We start from the raw sequence: 23,103 nt of genomic DNA, 5'->3' as shown, positions 1-23,103 counted from the left end.
GGGTGTGGGAATGCCAGCCGTATGAAAGGGGTTACTAAAGGCCATGGCACTCTGGTTGACCCGAGAGGACACGTGACCGGTTAAGTCTACAAAGGGGCCCCAAGTGGGGGCTAGGGGTGGTCACGTGGTCGGGGTCCAGATCCTGCTGCTCGAGTTTTCTAGAAGGTGGTCGTGGCCAAGGGCGGAGCCAGCCACGCCACAGAGAATATAAGCCGGGTCCCCCAGAGGGACTGGCGTTGTTGTTCATCTTGAAGAAACCTTTGTCTGCGTCTACGTTCTACCGAGTCTCCAACACGTGAACCTGGACCCGAGCTGTGGTCCCGGTCTGTCGTAGCTAGTCATGTTGTAATTAGTGTAGTTAGCCTGGTGGTCACCACCACAGGTTATTCTGGGCCAGAGTTACCCCGTGTACCACATGGTGGGTGGGGGGGGGAGGAGGAAGGCGATTTGTGAAATTGCCCCATATTTTAAACTGTCGGCAGAGCAGAGAGATTTAATCCAATTACCGACCTCCAGATTGCAAGTCTAGGGTGGGGGGGCCATTGCACCACTTAGGGGCTGTGCAAAATAAAATAAAAACATTGAGTACAATTAGAGTGATGGGCCTTCTATCCCGATGATGGTGATGACATTAGCGATACTGATAATGATGCTGATGATGCTAAGTAAGGTTAGGACTTACATTGCCCTTCACGTATTTGGGGTCAGTGTGGACGTCCCGTTCCAGCCCAAAGTCGCAAATTTTGGTGATGTGTCGATGCGTTACCTGCAATTTCCTCGCAGCCAGGTCCCCTGTTGTATCTGTGTTCCCCCCTACTTGGGTGTCTTTATATACATCTGGGGTTATGTGTTTCCTCTCTCTCGTAAATTTAGCTCTTCTGTACCTGATGATGGCTGCTTGTGTTGCAACCGAAACATCGTACGCTATTTTGTTATTTTATTATTTCTTATTTATACGTGACTTTACTGAAAAAAACAAAGAGTAATTCCTGCAGTCACGAAAGCTTCGAATCAAGTCTGAACTACCTCTACGGGGAGGTATGAGGTTTGTGTCTTTGTGTTGTCTCTGCTTGTGTATCTGCCTTTGTGTCTTGGCTTGGATTTGTGTCTCTGTGCTGTCTCTGCCTGTGTGTGGGCCTTGGTGTTTCCGAGTGTGTGCTGCTGCACCCCCTTTGCTCCATGCATACCTCATGCTAAATTGTCCCATTGTCTCTCAGCCTTACCTTCTCTGCCTATTTAAGGCGACTTCACTGTGTGCGTGTCTGTGCTGGTTCGCTCTACTTGGATGTCTATGTGTGTGTGCGCGGTCTGTATTTTAAATTTCATACTTAACTTGCAATTTAGCAATCTTTGAAATAGCGTAATCAACCAGACTATGCGTTAATTGTGTTTTGACCGGCCGTCTGTGTTGCTTTATATGGTTTCCAAATTTTGCTAAACCCTGTTTGTTTGGTATGCTTCTCTCTCTGTGTCCCCTGTTGTATCTGTGTTAGTTCCCCCCTACTTGTGTCTGTATATACATCTGGGGTTATGTTTCCTCTCTCTCGTAAATTTAGCTCTTCTGTACCTGATGTTGGCTGCTTGTGTTGCAACCGAAACGTCGTACGCTATTATGTTATTTTATTATTTCTTATTTATATGTGACTTTACCGAAAAAAAAAAAACAAAGAGTAATTCCTGCAGTCACGAAAGCTTTGAATCAAGTCTGTAGTGCCTCTTGTTAAACAGTGATTCAGTTAAACAGGAAAATTAATAAATCCAGCAGGCATGACTTGAAAAGTAACAAATTTACATTTTGGGTGGCACTCTAAATCGTCTGGTAAATCGTGTCGCCAATTATAATGTCTGCGTTTATGTGCGCGTGTCTGTGTACCCCCAGTGGAGGAATACGTGCGCAGCTTGCTGGACAACCCTGAGTTGATTGACCGTCTGGCACTGGCCTCGGAGCAGGTGAGACTCCGTATGCGTGCATCAGCTCTGCCCCCCCCTCATATTTATGGTGCGGGCCTGTACCCTTGTCCGACCCCTCACTTCCGCGTTGCATCCAGCTGCCTCACTGAAGAAAGGGACACTTGCCTTGCGCTGAGTACGACGTTTCGCTGGTTGTAATCACCAGGGAAACGATATACTCGATTTGTAAGTGTTGTGGGTTTACTCTCCAATACACTGGCGTGCTGCTGTAGTAACTAATTGACATGTTTTGTTTTACGTAACAAACCTTACTAATTGGCTGTACCGGGTTAACTACACACAAAAAACCTTTATTATGGATAATATTGGTCGCAAAAGAATACGTGTTAAACAGCTCCCTTTTAGAGCGTCTCATCCTCACCAGCAATGGTCAATCAATAAAATAAATCCTAGATTTATAACGTGGCATATTTAGCAAAAAGCAGAGACGGAAGGGTGAAACTCTAGAGGTAGCTCTATGATATCCGCTTTTGTGGAACGTTCTCTAACACGGATGGCCGTACTGCTCTGAGATCAATCAGACTGGATCCTTCGTCTCGTTACGTGATGGCGGATGCAAAATTGTTGTTGACGCGTGCATGTGCCGTGCGTGTGCTGTGTACGTGTGCAGGATGTGGTGGAGTCCCGGGTAATCTTCCCCGAACATCTCCCGCTGTCCCAGCTGCAGCAAGGTGTGCGCTCCGGCCGGTTTGTCCAGGGAACCTTCCTTGCGAGTCGTGAGAATTACCTGGAGGGGACTCTGAGGGTGCGAGGGGACGGTGACAGTGATAAAGAGGTACACGTTTCACAAGCCTGCGTCTGGAAGGAACAATGCTGTTCGATCGTATCTGTGTGAGTTTTAAAAACAAATTTATAATGAAGTAGTGGCATAGCGTTCTTGGCATGAGCAGTAGCTCTTAACCTTTACTGCAAGGCTGCAGTAAAGGTTAAGAGCTACTGGGCTAAAATATTTGTATTTTGAACGTCTTTTGCACCCTACGTAGGTGTCGTAGCCTGGCTCCTGCCCCCCCGGCCTGTGGGTCCTGGTGCAGTTGCACTGCCTGCACACTCGATAGCTACGCCACCACAACCACAGTATATACGTTAATTGTGACTACTTTAATAATAGGGTTTTTCCCTTTTTTTCTGGCAACAAAACTGAAACCTTTTACAAGGAATCATGTGTGCATTAACCACAATACTTGTGGTCAAAATGCAAACAAAAAACACACTATGATAATATATGCATTGTCCTTGAGACTGATTGGTCCACACCAGGGACGGCTTTCTTTTGAGCCTCGGCCCAATTGGTGCGAGACCAGAGGACGCCAAAAGGCGTACGCATATATTGCAAATATTATCAGTGTGTTTTTGTTTGCATTTTCACCACAAGTATTGTGGTTAACGCACACATGATTCCTTGTAAAAGGTTTCAGTTTTGTTGCCAGAAAAAAGGGGAAAAACCCTATTATATTTTGGTACTGGCAAAGGAGGTCTAATGATGGTTGTGACTACTTTGTTAACAAAATGAATGGTCTATTTCCACCTCCAAAATGTAACGTTAAATAACAATTAGGTACATAGGCCCTTTGTTGGAAAAAAACCCAGTCCAGAAATTGCCCTGCTTGAACATATGTTACTGAAAAACATTGGTTTCAGAAGATTAATGGGCTCATAGTCCTACATTTGAAATTGTTTATTCGTGGTATTAAAACTCTTGTACAGTAAAACCTTGGATTGCGAGCATAATTCGTTCCGGAAACGTGTTTGCAATCCAAAGCACTCGTATATCAAAGCACTCGTATATCAGTTGTGATCACGTGACGCTCGGCAGTACAAAGCTGCTCGTATTGCAAGACTCTCGCTCGTTTATCAAATTAATATTTATTAAAAATGTTGCTCGTCTTGTAAAACACTCGCAGACCAAGTTACTCGCAATCCAAGGTTGTACTGTATATGCTGCTCTCTAACAGCACTTGGCCCAGCGGTCTGTTAAAGCTATAGGGGGGATCTTTTTTGTCTCCGTGCAGGTGTTGATCCAGGGGCTGCAGCATTTAAACCGCGCGATGCACGACGACATCGTGTGCATGGAGATGTTCCCCGAGGAGCGCTGGGTTGCCCCCTCCTCGCTGGTCCTGCACGATGAGGGCGTCGCAGGGGACGTTGCAGAAGAGAATGAGGAGGATGTGGTGAGTGGAGCGTCAACACTGCCGAACCAAAATCAAACCCAGACACCTGCAGTGTGCGTGTCTCTCTCCCCGTGGTCGCATGGATTTTTCTCCAGGTCCTCCGGCTTTTCCCTCCACAGTTACAATCTGACATGCACTTAGAGTATTTGGCTGCTATCAATTTCAAATGTGATAAGATACTTCATTGAACGATCATTTGTGGCCAGGTCACTTAAAAAGAGCTATATAGCTCTCAGGAACCTTACCTGGTAAAGTTATTTAGTTTATAGTTTTTAAATAGTTTTAATATAGTTTAAACAAAGAATAACAACAAAGACTCAACCACTTCAAGAGAGACCTTAAACATAATGAACACCGTGTGACCAGACAACAATCCACATTAGAGATGCTGTTAGCTTGATTTTGCGTTTATTAAATGACTTTACATTACTTCAAAATCAAGTCAGGAGTGCTAATCATTTCGTACTATTTTTGTATGTACGTAGGGGTTATTTGACCATACTTCGGTGCGGGTTGGTGAAGGGGGGGGGGCATAGATCAGGAGCATAGAAGGACAGGACAACAGTTCATTTTGCTGTACTGCGCGCTGCTGCCAGCCGTTTTGGCGCAGAGCCTATACCACCTGTTATGCATATCCAGGCTCAACACGGCGTCGCTTCCCTGGTCTGAGCTCCTTTTTAATGTTTATTTTAATTAACTTAATTAGAACTCAAGAGATCAGGACACGTATCATTTGCGAGAGTGACCTGGGTCACAGGGTGGCCTCTATATCGAAAACTAATTTCTTTAGAACTGCTTTTTGTATTTAGATTGTTGTCCTTGCCACGCACCTCTTTTTAGCATGGTTGGCTGTGTACGGTGCGAAATAAGTTCTACATGCATACATACCACAGTGACAAAATGCAAAACATAATAAAGTACAGCAATGAAGTTAATTGGATCTTAGAAGTAGCTCTGTTATGTCTGCTCCTGTGGGTCGTCCTTGACCACGAAGGGTGGTATATATTACTTGTCTTGTGTGATACCATTAACACAATGAGAAAAAAAATTGGTGAAAAGCTAAATATATTGTTAAGATGTATTATTTGGGTTGTATCTTTGTTTAAACAGATGCCGGTTAATATTCTACATCATGAACGTTAGGTACAAGGTTGGCATTGTGGTTGTGCTTTTCATACCTATTTGCCACTGCACAACCGAGCGCCACCATGGCTGGCACGGTTTAGTAGGTTGCAGGTTGTTTATCCACTGCAAAAGCGGATCCATGCCATGAACGGTCAGTGCTTTGAACAAGTCTAGGCACGTGCAGATGACGCTGTGGTGCCACGTCCCCGTGGTGTACCGACTGCCGTCACACAATTAACGTGTCGCTAACCCCGCCCCTGGCCCTGCTCGTCCCCCGGATAGATTTGGATGCCTTGTGGGGCCAGCATATCACGGTTTGGTTCCGGTTCGACACGGCAAAAAGCCAGTGGGTGACCACAGACACCTCGAGAGATCTGCGCGGTCTGGGTTCCAATGTACCATTGGAAAAGGGATACCGGTGACGATTGGCCACGTATGTGCATATGCATGTTGAACTTCTTCCGTACCATACGTAGACAACCGTGCTAATCGTTGGTGTGCTTGTGCAGGGCCATTTTGTGCGCTCTCTGGGCGAATGTGGGGATAAGGAGACGGAGACAGAGGTGCTGCTGCTGGAGCACGACGTGCCACACCAGCCCTTCAGCCAGGCCGTACTTGCATGCCTGCCCCCTCCCACGTTCAGCATCACAGCAGAGGTACGCATGAGACGTGTGACGATATGTCAATTCATCGATTGAGTTCAATTCTTACGCCTGCGGTGTGTTGGTGTGTTTGGTCGTGCATGTGAGAATCCTTTACTTCAATGTTCTTTATTACAAGGCCCACGGGCCACTGGTGGCCCCTGGGTGGCCTTTGGTGTGGCCCACGACGTGTGGCCCCCGACGTATAGGCCCCCAACAATAGACAAATGCGAAAACACCCCCCATCATCATCATCGTGCTGTCAATCCTTAATAGTTTCAAGATGTTTGGCCTGCGTAGAATACCTTCTAGAGGGCCTCTCTGGAGCTCTCCTTCCAGTCGAGGTCCTTCCACTGCACTGGCATGAACGAGAAGCCACGGGGCTCTACACCTTTACCGCAGACCGTATATAGAAAAGCCGTCGACCTGAAAGAAAGTCGATGGCTCGGACACATCATCGTAAGAAGAGAGGAAATTCACATCGGAGGAAGGAAGGCGACGGACTTATGGAAGCACCAGGGCGGAGACCCGAGAGGCAGGCCTCGAGAGATGCGGATCAAAGTGGTGAGCCAGGATGTGGAGGACTCTGCAGTAGCCGTAGAGATGGTCCAGTACAGAAATGAGTGGAGCAAGGGGACTACAGACTTTTTTTCCTATAACGCTGTACTTGCGTTCCTGAAGAACACCGAATTGTGGAAAAATCGCATAATAAATAATATAGGGTAAAGCACAGTCCGCGATAACACGTGAGATGCGTACGCAGGCTTAACAAAGACTTCGGGTACGTGAGTAGCATCTATAAGCATCCAGAAGCATCCCGCCTTGTGTGATGCTACACCGAGGCAACCATACAACCGCTTATTCTGCCTCGCACAACGCAGTTCTGTTCACTCGATCGCCTTTTATCCAATTCGCATCCATGTTATGAAAAAAATGTGTTCCCTAATGCATTCATCGCATTATATCTAATTCACGATATGAAAACACGCAGAGTTATAGGAGAACGGACTGTACTTTCAAAATATTAAGTCGCCTATTGAGAAGATAGAACGCCATTAGAATGAAGTTGGTTTACCCATGTATGGCTCACCCTGTGTTTTGTTTGTTGTAAGGCAGCGTTTTGTTGAACCTGGTGCTGTGTGTGTCCCATACAAGGACCAGGCTGGCAGGGAGGACCTCCGTGCGTTGTCCATCTGCAGTGTGGATCCTCCAGGCTGCACAGACATCGACGATGCCCTACACTGCAAACCGCTGGACAATGGGAACACCGAGGTATTCATTTGGTGGTGGTAATCGTGGTCACGGTCGCGGTAATTCGTGCCTATTCCTTTCATGGTTTTGTCAATGCTAGCAGAGGTGACAAGGGGAGTTTAGTGGCACAATGATAAGTGCACTGCACATTCATCCTGTCAAGCTGATATAGATTCCCAGTCATGGCTAACACCGGTACAGAGTGATATCTAAAAAAACTGCCCAAGTTCTCCCCTTCACCACCTGCATTGACCATCGTAATAAAGCAAGGTCAAATGACAATCGCGACCCATTACGGCATGGAGAAGCCCTCATCCTGCAGTGGATTGACAAAGGGGTGGACAATATTCCTGTTATTAAGTTTCCAAACATTGTTGCCTTAGTGCCCGTATTCTTGGTCTCTACTCGGCTCAGGACTGACTTCAACACGGCTCGGTTCTGGCTTGATCTGCTCCGTTGCCTCCAAAGACGTATGGGTGGCTTAGCTGTGCCTTGGCTCAGGCTCAGCTCACGGAAATTCTGAGCGTGGATGGGAGCATGCAGAGATATACGAGGAGGCACAAGGGACACAGGCTCAGGGCTGGAACCATGCTTAGAGGCAGCTCGGGTTTTAAGCGTTGTTTTGATGTGGCTTATTGAAAATTAGAATCAGAATATTTATACTGGAGGAATCCGATGAGCTATAAAGCTATTTTTCACATGTCCAGTAGAGGCGGGTAAGAACGTTACAACAACAAACAGTACAAAAACATAATAGTAGTGCAAAGTACAAGAAAGATAAACAAATAACCCAAACACAAACAAATACAACGAAACCATCCCCATCCTACCAGGCAAAGCCCACTGAGGTATTGATTTATTTTTGATTAGTGACCTGGCCACAAATGAATAGCTCAACAAAGTGGCCCATCATTTGGACATTTATAGCAGCCAAAATAATAGAAATAATCTCAATGCATGTTGCGCGAGAGCCAAGCCTGAGCCAAGCCATGGCTAAGACCCCACTGGCCTAAGTGTCCACGTCACTGGCCGAATGCCTGGTTCACAATGAATGCACCAGGTAGTAATGGATGTGCATTTCATTTCACATTATTGTGCTTTGGTTGGAGTGGCTATGGTGGAGGTTATGCATGCGTGTGGAGTGAGCGACTTCCGACAGACGTCTAGTAGAAGGCTTCTTATTTATTAAAAGCACACAGAGCGATACACTTCGTAACGCGGCTACACCTAGGCTGTACAAACACGCAGCCCATCTGCGTCCTGCGTAGCTACGCTGGCTGGTTGACGAGCGTAGCGGCGGAGACAGAGCTGCTCTTGCAGAAGAACCAGCCACGTGGTCGAAGACGAAGAGATGACGATGGTAGCGACGCAACCAGGACCCAGACCCCACGCTAACAGCCCCGAAGCTCTGATTCGGTGCTCTTTATATCTGCCTGGAGTGGCCAAGCTCCACCTCTGGCCACGCCCCCTTTCTAGAACCTTCTAGGCCCTTCGGGATGGTTCCCTGAGCTTCTCGACTGACTCCGCCATTGACCTTTACCCCAGATACGCCCCTTCATAATAAGGCATTATGTAATGCAGCTATAACCTTAATTACCCTTACAGGCCGGCAGGTATCACCCTGTCATTACACATCCGTGCATGTGAGGGTTGTGACGGTGTATTAATGTGTGTTCTAGGTTGGGGTACACATCGCCGATGTGAGCTACTTTATCCGACCGGGGAATGCCTTGGATGAGTAGGCATCTCTGCGTGGGACCACAGTTTACCTGTGTGAGAAGGTGAGATGTGGATTTCTTCTTGCCACAATATCCAGTTTTTACGACCCGCCGATTTCATCCTTTCATTCTTAACTTTACGACATGATGTAAAATATTATGATGTAACGATCATCGCGGTACCAGTTTCCTCACAACTGTAATTGTATTTGACATTTTCACCACATTTTTTTTGCGTGCTTTTCAGTACTTCCTGTATGAATAACGATAACTTAAAAATGATTTAGAATAAAAAAATGTGCAACAACAATGCGAAATATCTCTCATGATGTTTTAAACGAGGTGATTTTTGTGGATTTCTTATCATATGATGTACCGTGACATCGTGAGCGGCAGGCTATCGGCGCAGTGGTAACACTCGTGCCTTGCAGCAAGGAGACGCTGGGTTTGATTACTCAACTCTTGTGCCTTTTTGCTTGCAGTTTTGTTTGTTCTCCCCCCTGTTAGTGAATGGGTTTCCTCTGGATTCATCAGATTTCCTCTAAATAAAACCCATACAATCTTAACTGGCATTCGCGAAAACATCCCCTTGCTGAACAGTTACCTGCAGGTGACTTAATCATGTGTGGGTTTGCTTGCAAAACACTCGTTGAGTTGGTGCATATGTATTTGCCAGATTGTGTTTATTGACAGAAAAGTGGTTGCGTTTATGTGTTTGTGCGCCTGCAGAGGATTGATATGGTGCCAGAGTTATTGAGCTCAAACCTGTGTTCCTTGAGATCCAACGTCGACCGGTGAGATGCACCAGCAACTGTTAACTCGCGAGTGCGCACATTGCAACCCATACTCAGCAGATAACGTGCGTTGTTGCCAGGTGCACATGTAATCCCATGATGCGTGGCACTGTTCAAGTGTCATTGTACAGATCCACCCAATCATGTGTACAAACATAAGCAGCCAAACCAGGATGGTACAATGGTAACACGTGTCTCACAGCAAGAATGGCCTAGGATTGATGCCCGATTTGGTTGCCTTTCCATGTAGATTTTGTATGTTCTCCCCCTATTTAGCATGGGTTGACTCCAGGTTATCAGGTTTCCTCTCATCGCTAACATAAACGTGTTATTACTACTATGATCCTTAACCAAGGAAAGCCTCACTGAATCTCATAACTTCAGGAGGGTACTGCAAAGCTTTTGCAGTCGAACAATGGTTGCTACGTATATATTCCAGTTGAGTAATTTGTAACAACCCAAACCGGTATTTGGCCAAACATCCCGCTGCTGATAGAATGACTCGCCTACCAAAAACTTGGCAAGACCCTCCTGAAAAAGAGTCTTGAGACTTTGCGAGGCTTTCCTGAGTGAACACCCTGCACCACTCCAATGACGACGACTCCGCCACTCGACGGTGAATGGCGACGGTGCATGTGCTGTGCGCGTGCAGGCTGGCGTTCTCGTGCATATGGGAGATGACTCCAAAGGCTGAGATCGTGAGCACACGTTTTACCAAGAGCATCATCAATTCCAAGGTGATTTCCCCCCCCCCACAGACGTTCAGTTTTTGTAAAACTCTCGTTTGCTTTAACGTGTATTGTATCGGTGCCTTGGTATGTTAGTGCAGTTGAGGTTTCCGGATGGCTGAGAGGTCAGAGCGTTGAGCTTGCACCTCTGGGTTTACAAGTGGAGCGAGATGAACCGGGTTCACAAGTGGTAGTATGTATGTTGAACTTCTTTTGCACCGTACGTACCCAACTGTGCTAATCGGAGGTGCGAGGTAGGACATGAAAGTAGTGAGTTGATGGTCTCTGTCCAGTCAACAATCACTGCACAAAACCCAGGTTTTTTTTTAGGTTAGATCGTGTAAATATGTAAATGTGTCATTAAACCCACCCCCACCCGACACCCGACACAGCCAACTAATTAGGGTTGTCACGTAAACAGAACATGCCAATTCGTCAAAGTACAGCACACCGGTGTGTTGTACCAGTGACGAATTGGCCACGTTCTGTTTATGTGACAACCCTTACTAGTCGGCTGTGTCGGGTGGTGGCGGGTTTAACGACACATTTATGTATTTACACAATCTAACCCAAAAAACCTGTATTATGGATGATATTGGTCACGAAAGCCTACGTGTTAAACTCACTGCATGAAAGACCACCAAATTACATTGCACTAAATTTGGTTAAATTCCAGCTTTGAGAATTAAAAAAATATCAATTTTTCTGTCTTTGGGTGAGCGTAACCCTCAGTGGTCATCGGGAGCCACGTAGACATCTGTTGAGTTCTGGCTTGGGCTTTGATCAGGCGTGGGCATTGTGTAATTGCGAGGACCCCATGGCTCACCCGTGGTGTGTTCATCGTATCCCCGCAGGCGTCTCTGACGTACGCAGAGGCTCAGCTAATGATGGACGACGCCGGGCGGAAGGACCCGGTCACCAGCAGCTTGCGTGGCCTCAACTCCCTGGCCAAGATTCTCAAGCAGAGGCGCATTCAAAATGGGTAACTCATTGTCAGGATCTTCATCCCCTCCACCGCCTCTGGAGCGCTGAGCAGTATTAATGGGTGCACCACATTTAGTCGATCGGCAGGTCGCCTGTGGCGCGGTAAAGTGTGGTTACTCCCGTGTCTTCTAAGACATCCGGCCAGCGTGGAAGAGTAGGCTAAAATACATTGAGAGGGACTGTAAAAGGGTGTATCTCTAGAGGGGCCCCCTCTTATGGGAGCCCCCTTCTTCCAGCAGTGGCTTGAGCAAGCAATTGCAAGGCTGCACCTGTAGCTTTTTTTGACCCCATGATGCATGAGGCTTGGGTGAATACCATTCACAAACAAGTGTTACAGGATTCATACTCTTTGTTTTTTTTTCAGTAAAGTCACGTAGGTAAAACTATAAAATTAAATAACAACTAAATTAAATCACGACGTTTCGGGCGCAACACAAGCGTCCTTCTTCAGGTGGGACAACCACAGCCAGAAACAATTGCTGAAGTGGGCAATAAAGGGCTGTTGTAACAAGAGGCTATATAGGTAAGAGAGTGGGGGGGAGCAAGGGGGGAGAGATAGAGATGGGGGGTGTGGGGTAGGGGAAGTGGGGTGCTGCTAGAGGGATTAAAGGGGCGAGCACGGCAAAATGCCGGGGGGGTGGGGGGAAGTGAGCGGGGCTGAGAGTGGGAGGCTGAAGAAGCTGGAGATGCGGAAATGAAGGCAACAATAAATAAGTTAAGGTTTTACCTGGTTAATAACATCCTTCTAGATTGGAGTGTTACAGGCTGCTGCGGGGCTACATTGTGGGCAATAGAGGACAATGCAGTGACACAAATTGTTTTACTCTTCTTAATGCTCCCATGTCTGTGCTCCCCCACCTTTGCCAACGCGTACTGACCACCACGGTTAAGTACGGTAAAACCACCCCACGATCCGCATGACATGGGGCGGCCCTCATCCAGCAGTGGATTGACTTAACGAGCTGTGCATGTTCAACTCAAATATCTGAGTTTGTGAAGTGTCTTATATTAAGATTCTGTGTTGTTTTGGCTGGACATGATAATCGCTCACGTCCCTTCTCCACCCGTATGGCATTGACTCTGGCATCCCCTGAGGTCCGATTCCACATGGACAGCGAAACCCACGACCCGATCGACCTGCAGACCAAGGAACTCAAGTGAGTCTCGTCAACAAGACACCTCCCATGACTGCAATCCGACTGTTGTGCAGATCTCTCTATCAGAATCAAAATATATATTTCTACTGGAAGAATATGATGAGCTATAAAGCTCTTTTTTCACAGATGTCCAGTTGGGGCAGGTCACAACGTTACAACAACAAACAATGCAAGCACACGTTAGGATTGCAAAGTATTGGAAAGGTAAACAAATAACTTAAACAAATATACAAATACAACTAAACTATTTTTTATCATACCAAGTAAAACCCTGACCACAAATGATAGCTGAACAAAGTGGCTTATCACGTGGGAAATTTATTATCAGCAAAATAATCTAAGATAAAGATTCTTGACCCTTGTGGTTGATGTGTTGTGGTGGCGGAAACTGGTGCGTGTACACAGGGAGACCAACTCGATGGTGGAGGAGTTCATGTTGCTCGCCAACATCTCCGTGGCGGAGCGCATCGTAGGCGAATTCCCCGAGTGTGCGCTGCTCCGACGCCATCCGGCGCCTCCGCCTTCCAACTACGACATCTTGGTGAAGGCGGCGAAATCAAAGGTAGAGTTAGAACCCCTTTTAACGACTACTCTTGTTAACTAATGGCTTAACAACGGGCCTCCAATGTGTAGGCTTAACCGACCATTTCTCTGTTAACGACGGGCTGTTGTAGGTACAGTAAATATGAATTAATGCCACATAGAAGGGAAACAATAAAATAATAAAAATATAAAACAATAAAATTCTCACGACGTTTCGACTGCAACACAAGCAATCATCATCAGGTGTGAAAACCACAACAAGAAAATTTGAAAAAAGTGCCAGTTATTTTTAACGTTAGCACCACGGAGAGAGATTTGACAGTTTGTTCAGATGTACGAGTCCATTTATGTTCGGAAAAGAGGAGGGGGGAGACGAAAAATAATGGATGCGTTCTGAAAGCCACCTTAAGCGTGATCAATCAATTAAGACCCAAAATGGTTTATCAAATCTCTCTCCGTGGTGCTAACGTTAAAATAACCGCCACTTTTTTCACATTTTCTTGTTGTGGTTTTCACACCTGATGATGATTGCTTGTGTTGCAGTGGAAACGTCGTGAGAATTTAATTGTTTTATATTTTTATTATTTTGTTGTTTCCCTTCTACGTGAATTTACCGAAAGAACCAAGAATATGAATCCCTGCAGTCACGAAAGCTTTAAATCAAAATGAATTAATGCATTTATTAACAGTGTTTATTTTAATATGATGTGTTTATAATGTTAGTATCTTCATGTATTAATATCCATTGTTTAAATATTATAAAATACGTTTTTTGGGTGAACAAGGGAAACTTTCGATGCTATCGGACCGAATTAAGCTTTTAACACGTATTTCCTATACTCTCTTAATGACCAAATCCTTTAATGCTCGTGTTCGTGGAACCAATTACCGTCTTTTAGAGGGGTTCTACTGTCTCTAGATTGCTGTTAACCTTCCTTCAATATCATCCTCCTCGCAAGGAATTCAGACGTCGCCGGGTGGCTCAAATTTTTGTTTGAGGTCTTTTGGCTTAACCGGGTGAGAACTCAAGCGACCATAAGTCTCATTTGCAAGGGTCACCTGGGTCACCCTATGACCCAGAGATTACAGCTGGGACCCTGGCTTCAAAATCCAGCAGCCGCATTGAACATACTGTGTTATCAAGTGTAGGGAGTTGAAGGACTCGGCTCGTTTCCCAGCTACTCCACAGAAATAAGCAACAAAAAACCATCACGATAAATGTAGTACTGTATTTAATTTTAGATAAATTCCAGCACTGAAATGTTGAAATATCAGGTCGACTTATTGTGATGAACATTATGCTCAAAATGGGTGGGAATGTGCTACCCCCTACTGTGAAGCAGAGGTGTCTTGAAACGACGTCAGTATTGGCCTGAGCGAGCAATTGCAGGGCTGCACCTTTTACCTTTATCTTGAGATGTAGCCGTATAGTTTCCACTCGCCCTTAGAGGCAGAACAACTCAAAAGGTGTGACGAACCACAGACAACGCTGGAAGGCAGCCAGGCACTGTGCCAGATGTAGATTAATCCACTTGCTGTACTGCCTTCTCCTGGCAAGCCAGGTTATGGAAACCTGAATGCCCACAGGAAGTGCGCTGAATAACGTTTTCTTTCCAATACACCACAACCCTTGCTGCTTCCCCAGCACTGAACTACAAGCCACGTGCGGGATAGTCACCTCACAAACGCCGGTGTGCCCGATTTTTTTGCGCAGAACATCGAGATCCAGGTGGACTCGGCTAAGGCGTTGGCCGAGTCCTTGGACCGGGCGGCGGTGCCGGGAGCGCCACCATACCTCAACACTCTGCTGCGTATCCTGGCCACGCGCTGCATGATGCAGGCCATCTACTTCTGCTCCGGCATGGAGCCCGACACCCACCACTACGGGCTCGCCACCGCCATCTACACCCACTTCACGTCGCCCATTCGACGGTGACGTGCTCTGGCGTCAGGCACACGCGTGAAATCGACCTTCGCGATTATTGAGGAGACTATGTTGTTGTCTTGGTGTGGTCTGGGACTGTGCTGCCTTTCCCAAGTTTAGATATTTATTTATTAATTGATGTACTTATGCAATGTTAACTTGTCATTATGGCACACCTCCGATTAGCACGATTGGCTACGTACGGTGCAAATGAAGTTCAACATACAACTTGTATATCTTTTTTCTATAATTTACTTTTAGTGATTTGTTTACCTTTCCTATTCTTAGCACTCCTATCATCTACCTACTGGACGTCTGTCAAAAAGAGCTTTTATCGCGAATCGGATTTCTCCAGGATAAAGATTCAGATTTTGACTTATTTTTCTAAAAGGTCTTATAAACGGGAAGTTTGGCCAATTCCTTAAATGGTTGTTTGGCTTGTGTTGGAGAAAAACTAGAGGATCCGGAGAACACCAACGCCTACAAGGAGGGTGACAGTGTTCCACGTGCAGAATCAAGAATCCATTGCCGTGTTGCAGCGGCGGCCAAAAGTGAATTGCAATTCTGCCATGGATCGCTAACGATTTTGTTGTGAATCTTAAATAAGAACACAGATATGAGCAGGCAGCAATTTGCGCTACATCTGATGACAAATAAAAAGTCCTCAACAAAGAATTAAATTCATACATTAACAAAGATAATTTCCACCAGCAGATGGTACTAGAACGTGGTTTGTCCAGAGTACAGTATTCTATCACAGCGTTAAATCCATCTGAGTCATTGTTTGCGTAGCTTTCTGGTGGATCGTGAAACCCGCTGAGATCCACCAGAATGAATCGCGGTGCTTGGTGGATTAATACCGCTGCTCTGTTGGCATCTCGTGGCCATACCGCAGCCAGTATCTACTGTAAATTTAATCTTCATATTAAATAGAGGCTACAACAAATGTGAATATTGTTGTTGTTGTTGTCTCCCTGTACCGTTACAGATACTCGGATGTGATTGTGCACCGGCTGCTGGCCGTGTGCGTGGGCGCCGACCCCACGTACCCGGCGCTCACCGACAAGCAGAAGCAGCAGCAGCTCTGCAACAACCTCAACTACCGCCAGAAGATGGCGCAGTACGCCCAACGCTCGTCTGTAGCTTTCCACACGCAGGTGGGAGGCGGAAGTGTGGGCCACGTGGAGCTTGCACGGCGTGTGCTTAGGCACCTGATAATGCGTCCATTCGTCTCTTGAAAACCATTTTTAAGGTCACGAAAGCAGCCATCGTATTGTGCGTGTAGTAAGAATCAATTGTTTTCTATTCGCACGCTTACGTGTGGTGGTGCCGTGGCTGTACTGGTTGGCTACACTTGACGTTGCTTTTCAGCATTCTTCTGTGTTTGCTGAAAAACCTGGTCACTTGGCACATTTGCCCATGATGTGACAACTTTATTTGATTGGCTCTGTCAGGTGATGGAGGATTATAGTCAATAGAATTGGCATTGTACCTTCACGATTGAACTCAAAATAATCCCCATAACATGATGCCAATAGCACAACTGGAATAAATTAGCGGGGGGATGCGGAAAAATACCTTAAATATTGTTAAATCATTATGGGCTTGGTAAGTGATGCGCGTGTGTCTGCTCTTGGCCACGTAGCGGTGATTAACGGCTGTTGTTGTTGTGGTCTCAGTTGTTCTTCAAGAGCAAGGGAGTGGTGAGCGAAGAGGGCTTCGTGCTGTTTGTGCGCAAGAACGCCGTGGTGGTGCTCATTCCCAAGTACGGCTTGGAGGGGAAGGTTTTCTTTGACTCCAAAGATCTCAAGCTCAAAGTTACCTTCGACGAGGAGGAAGGGCATGTGTTCACTTAACCGGGAGGCATTGGCATTTCCCGAACGGCTGAATTCTGCATTTAAACCCAGGACTGGCTTAATGCACTGGGACCCAAGCCCCCTGACCATCTCTCTACGATTAGGTTTCTATCAGACACACAGACACTTGGTTTAAGGTGGAAGAACGTAGTGAGATACGAAGCTCCGTTTTTTTTGCCATTTGGCAGTGTGGACTATTACAGAGGAAGTTACACCGGTGGATACATTAGAGCCGGATGGCTCACAGGGCTATACCAAAATAAACTGAAACTGAATTAAATTATGTAAATGCGTTTCAAATATAAAACGGTCACAATTAAATATGCTTTGGAAATAACTGCCATGACTGAGCCCGTATTGTCACGGAGAGGACATCACATTAAAAATACAGTAAAATCCCTCAGGTCCGGAAGAATTAGAGAGAAAATCTAATGCTTTCTGTAAACAATAAGAAGCTCGAAGGGCAGAAAAGTACTTGTAGAATAAAAACAAATGAGGGAAATAGTAGTTGATGCAAAAAGTGATCTCTAGATGGCAAAAAGCACATTTGTGACCATTGGATCCAGTCCTTTCCAGCATGCCTTGCATGCCGCATTACATTGTCACTCTGCGTGGATAAGTGGATAATGCACACAGCCTAATTTGGACCAGAAGCTCAAAAGGGTCAACATTTGCAGCCATATTTTAGGTATGTTCTTAACTGCAATTGTACACTCCATATAACCTAAGGGGGTTGCATCTACTCCTTAATGATGGCCAAATAATGCTTTAAAATTCCTTGGCTGGCCCGAACATCATGATCCCTCGGTTGGTTTGGTCATTGCAGCCATCGGCTTCTCATGCCTGGTTTTCAGCTCGCGGTGAGGTGGCCCAAGCGGTATTGCATTCGCTGTGTGTTGTGGAGGTTTGCATTTCAAACTCGGTGGCCTCTCCGGTTAATACTGTGGTGTGTATTAAGCGTTAAATATTTATAGGCTATCCGCTTTAACAGTGGACGTTAAAAGATCCTGTAACATTATTCGTGTGCCAGCATCATGGTCCAAGGTTGGCAAATTACATACAAATTACTTATTTGGGGAGCACATATCAATCGTTCGCCTCCTTTTACAAAGACGTAGCAGTGACCTTGAATGCAAACGTTTTGAGAATCAGTGAGGCTTTTCTGAGTGACCCAGTAATAGTTGGAATAATAACGTTGGGTTTACGTCAATCCGTGCTTGTGTGCAGGGCACTTGGTAGAGAGCAGTCAGCGGTAGTGTAGCGGTTAGCGCTCTGCTCTACGATCCCGGCGACTTGGGTTCGATTCCTTCGCACGGTCAACACCAGTGATGATTATCTGAACCGGTCCTGGGCCTCCCCTAGGTTGACTCGGAACTCAATTGAATGCCTGGTGTGGTGTGTAAACATCGCCACTGGGGAGACAAAGGCGGCCGGGCATGGCGCCGGCGACCCACCCCCTTGTGTGCCGTGCCGGCCTTCATCTGTGCTCCTCGCCAACAGCACTTGCCCCAACAGTCTGTTAAGGCTACATTGGAGATATGTCTTTGTGTTTTGTGTAGGGCCCCACGCTGTGCGTGGAGGGCATCGCGCTGAACATGTTCGACCGCGTGTGCGTGCGCGTGTCGCTGGATTCGTCCAACCTGCAGCACCAGCGGATCCGCATGCACCTCGTCCGCCCGGAGGTACTCACCGTGCGGCGCAACGCGCAACCTCGGAATGCCACCGATTTGTATTGTGACCATGCTGCTGTTGCTGCTTGCTGCACCAGCAGTAGTGCACAAAAAACAAACGCTCGCCACATCGGAACGTCAGGGGGCCGAAAATTAATGACACAAGCCACAGCATAGCGCTTGTTGCCATGCAACCCAAACTGTGGGACCGTATCGTAAACCCATAGAGACACAGAGATACATAGGAGATACAGAGAGACCCATTATGATTCCTAGAGATTCATAGAGACTCATACAGATACATAGCAGTGCATTAAAAACAAGCTACTGTACGATTGTGGCCATGCAACCCAAACTATGGACCACATTTTACACCACTGTAGTCTGCACTCCTTCAATGGAGGGGGTGGCAAGATGACACAAACTCTCTCCTGAGGCTCTCCCGTGGCTATCAGACCCATCCATTGGCATTTAGCCCCTGAACGTAATACCCTTATAACACAGGAATAAAATATAAACTCCGGTCTTGGATGGAAAAAATATATGTATAGCTAGCATTTTGAGCTGCAGTCTGTTGTCCTATACCTCCTGTAACTCTCAAATTGGATATAACGCGATGATGAATGTATGAAGGAACGCATTTTTTGTATAACGCGGATCCGAACTGGATATAACTCGGTTGAATGAATGGAATTACGTCGCGCGAGTAGGAATAAGCGGTTGTAACGGCTGCCTCGGCGTAGCATCACACAAGGCGGGATGCTGCTGGATGCTTCTAGATGCTACCCACGTTCCTTAGTCTTTGTTCAGCCTGTGTTACGCATCTCACACGTTATTGCGGACTGCGCTTTACCCCATATAATATATATTATTTATTATATCACGATTTTTCCAAAACGCGGTGTTCTTGAGGTACGCAACTACCGTATTATAGAACAGACTGTATATCCAACGACTATGGGACACTATCCCTACCTATATCAGTTGTGACTGTCCGTGTGTTTAAATCCAGCTTGAAAACGTCGTTATTAATTGGCTTTTCCTGGATTCTGATTGGTTATTACTGTGAGGGGAATCATTATGATTAGCTTTGATTGCATTTTGCATGCTGTGTAAGGTGTCAGTATCACTGTCATTATTGTTATTATCGGCTTTTACTTTATTTCTATTGGCTTGTATCTATACTTGAGTAGTTTTTTAATGTCCAGTGCTTTTTTGAGATATTTCGATATGCAAGGTGCTGTATAAAATAGATTTTTATTATGGCCCTAGTTCATTGCACAAGAAGGGCCATTATCTGAAACGTGACCTATTTAAATGATCGTTAGGGGCAGTTGTTGATGAATGCGAGTTCTCAAGATACCAAGCTAAGTCAGGGTGTGGGAGCCTTGGTAGATATCAGATTTCTTAACAAAACTCCATGAGTCTGTTCTGCATAGGTTTCCTCCGGGTTCTCTGGTTTCCTCCCATATCTGAAAATAAGCATGCGTTGAAACTGGTATTAAGGTAGTTTACGTATCGCCATGGGCGGCAGGGTGGCACATTGGTAAACCCTTGCATCTTGCAGCAAGAAAACTGGGTTTGATTCCCAACTAGAGTGCGTTACTGCGTGGAGTTGTCATCTTCTCTCCCCCTGTTCCTCAAAAGTCTTCAGACTTGGCGAAGTTTTTCAGTGTTATTAAGTGTAATGATAACGTATCACTTGTGTTGGAAATGCTCACATGTGTGTGTGTGAGAGCATTAGTGTAGTGGTTAGCACGCTGCGCTATGAACCCGGCAACCCAATTCCCACTCACCGCCAACACCAATGAGGATTATCTGAACTGTTGTTTTGCCTACCCAAGGTCAACTCTTTCTTAAATGAGTACCTGGTGCAGTGTGTAAATATCAGCACTGGGGAGAGGTGTTGGCCACTTACCCCCTCGTGGGCCATGCCGCCTAACAGCAGCACAGTCTGTTAAAGGCTTATTTGGGTGACTATCTTTCGTTGTACGTTTGTGCCATTTGTGTGTCCGCTGTCACAGATTCCAGGCTACAACCCTGCGGAGTCCACCCCATGGGGCTCCCCTTCTCCCCGGCCTAAGAAACCCAGACAGCACTAGTGTATCGTGGATGCGGTGTCAACAAGATGTCGGAGGAGGTGCATGAGTGGGCACACACTCTGGGTTTTACATCTGCAGAGTTAATTAAGTGTACATTGTGCTCGCAAGCAGAGGTGAACAATTGAAAAAAAAGCAGTGGCGGTTATGAGAAATGCTACCCTGAAGTAACAGACGGTTTGCACTCTGAACTTGCAATCCAGAGTTCACCGGTTCTTCGTTCTCCTGTCGCAGCGGTTCAAATGGTAGCGCAATTTTTTTTTAATTTAGAATTTTACCTTGCCAACCAGTACAATCAGCCAATTAAGGTGTATACGCATCAAGATGTATGAAAGGTTTAGGATATCTTATGCCCCACTTCTTTGCCAGCCAAGACACTGACCCCCTTGTGATGAAGGTGATTTCACAAAAATGTTGGTTCATAATAAAGGTTTTTGGGTTAGATCGCGTTTATTTATAAATGTGTCGTAACCCTCCACCACCCGACACGGCCAATCAGCAAAAAAAGTGTCACGTTGACAAAGACAAATAATTCACTACTTCAGCCCACCGGTGTGTTGAAGAGTTAATCCACATTTACAGTTTGAGTACGACGTTTCGCTGGTAAATACTTCCAGCATCATCGGGCAATTCGCCAGCATCATCGGGCGAATTGCCCGATGATGCTGGAAGTATTTACCAGCGAAACGTCGTACTCAAACTGTAAATGTGGATTAACTCTTCAACACACCGGTGGGCTGAAGTAGTGAATTATTTGTCTTTGTCAACGTGACACTTTTTTTGCTGATTGGCCGTGTCGGGTGGTGGAGGGTTACGACACATTTATAAATAAACGCGATCTAACCCAAAAACCTTTATTATGAATAATATTGGTCGCGAAAGCCTACGTGTTAAAAATGTTGGTTACTGAATCGGTGGTGTTTATTGACTAACGCAGCAGTGTCCAACCCACAAAGCACTGTGATCCATTCTGGTATATCTCAACATGTTCCGTGATCTACCAGCAATATATGACCAACAGTTACCCGGATGGATTTAACTGACTAATAGAACACTGTAGACATGCCAAGTGCTAGTGCGATCTATTGGTTTAAAATATATTATTAATCCATTAACTCTTAGTCGGGGATTTTGTTTTGCCATCTGCTATAACAAGAATTGCTTTATATTAGAGGTGTTTATTCCTATTTGTCCCGAGATCCACAATCAAAATCTTTTGCGATCATCCACCCATGGATCGCGATTCACATATCGGCTACCACTGATCTAACAGTTGAAAACCAGTTTAACACGTAGGCTTTCGCGACCAATATCCATAACACAGGTTTTTTGGGTTAGATCGCGTAATAAATATTTAAATGTGTCGGTAAACCTGCCTCCACCCGACACAGCCAATTCGAAAGGTTTGTCACATTAACAGAACGTGCCAATTTGTTACTAGTAACATCACACCGGTGTCTTGGAGAGCAAAGCCACAACATTTACAATCTGAGTACAATGTTTCACCAGTAATTACAACCAGCTTCATCAGGCGACAGCCAGATTCGTGGAGAATCCTCGTTCCTTAATGCGCATGCATAATGTGTGTTGATTAACATATAAATAACCCAATCGGAAATGGATACCCATAGTCATATGCATTCATTGATTCCCCTCCCAATTCGCGAAAGAAGTGCTCACAAGTGATGGCTGTCGCCTGATGAAGCTAGTTAGTGTTGGCGAAATGTTGTACTTTGATTGTAAATGGTGTGGCTTTGCTCTCCAACACACTGGTGGACTGTACTAGTAACGAATTGACATGTTCTGTTTACGTGACAAACCTTACTAATTGGCTGTCGGATGGTGGTGGGTTTAACAACACATTTATATATTTAAACGATCTAACCCATAAAACGTGTATTATAGTTGAAAACCTACAATTGTGCCAGGTTTGGCCTGTCGGAGTGGGCCATTAGGGTGGCCACTTGGAGGGTAAAGCTCTGGGGAATCCGAGCAAGAGCTTCGAAGTATGATTGTGCACGGTGACACCCGCAGGGGTCTCGTGATGGATGGCAAATGGAAGATTATTTTTTATCGCGAGAGGATTCCCTGCAAGGGATGTTAGGTTACTTATTCTTGTGAGGATGCCATTTACTGTATGAAGGGGCAGCGGTCAGCTGCATAGAACAGAGTATAAAATTCCCCGAGCTGTTGCTGTTTAAATCGTCGGTTTAACGGAGAATTTCACCTCAGGTTTTTTTACACAGCTGCCCCACCCCTCATCGGACTCTGTGCAATCACACAAGGAATGTTTTTGGAAAAAATGTCGGTGTCAGAAAATGTTAAGGTTTAATCGTTTACAAATGCGCATTTCGTTACAGCTTCTCTTGTCCTTTAGACGTGCAAAGATAATTTCTGACAAAATATTGACACGTTTTCAAATTTTTTTGTAAATGGTCGTAACTTTTCTCACGTATATACAGTACTTGGGCAAT

The sequence above is a fragment of the Petromyzon marinus genome, chromosome 61 (assembly GCF_048934315.1).
Source record: "Petromyzon marinus isolate PM22_M1 ecotype Great Lakes invasive population chromosome 61, UKy_Petmar_22M1.pri1.0, whole genome shotgun sequence".
In the NCBI taxonomy this organism is placed as follows: Eukaryota; Metazoa; Chordata; class Hyperoartia; order Petromyzontiformes; family Petromyzontidae; genus Petromyzon; species Petromyzon marinus.
The sequence above is the reverse complement of the archived record's forward strand: the minus strand, read 5'-3'. Positions refer to the sequence as shown.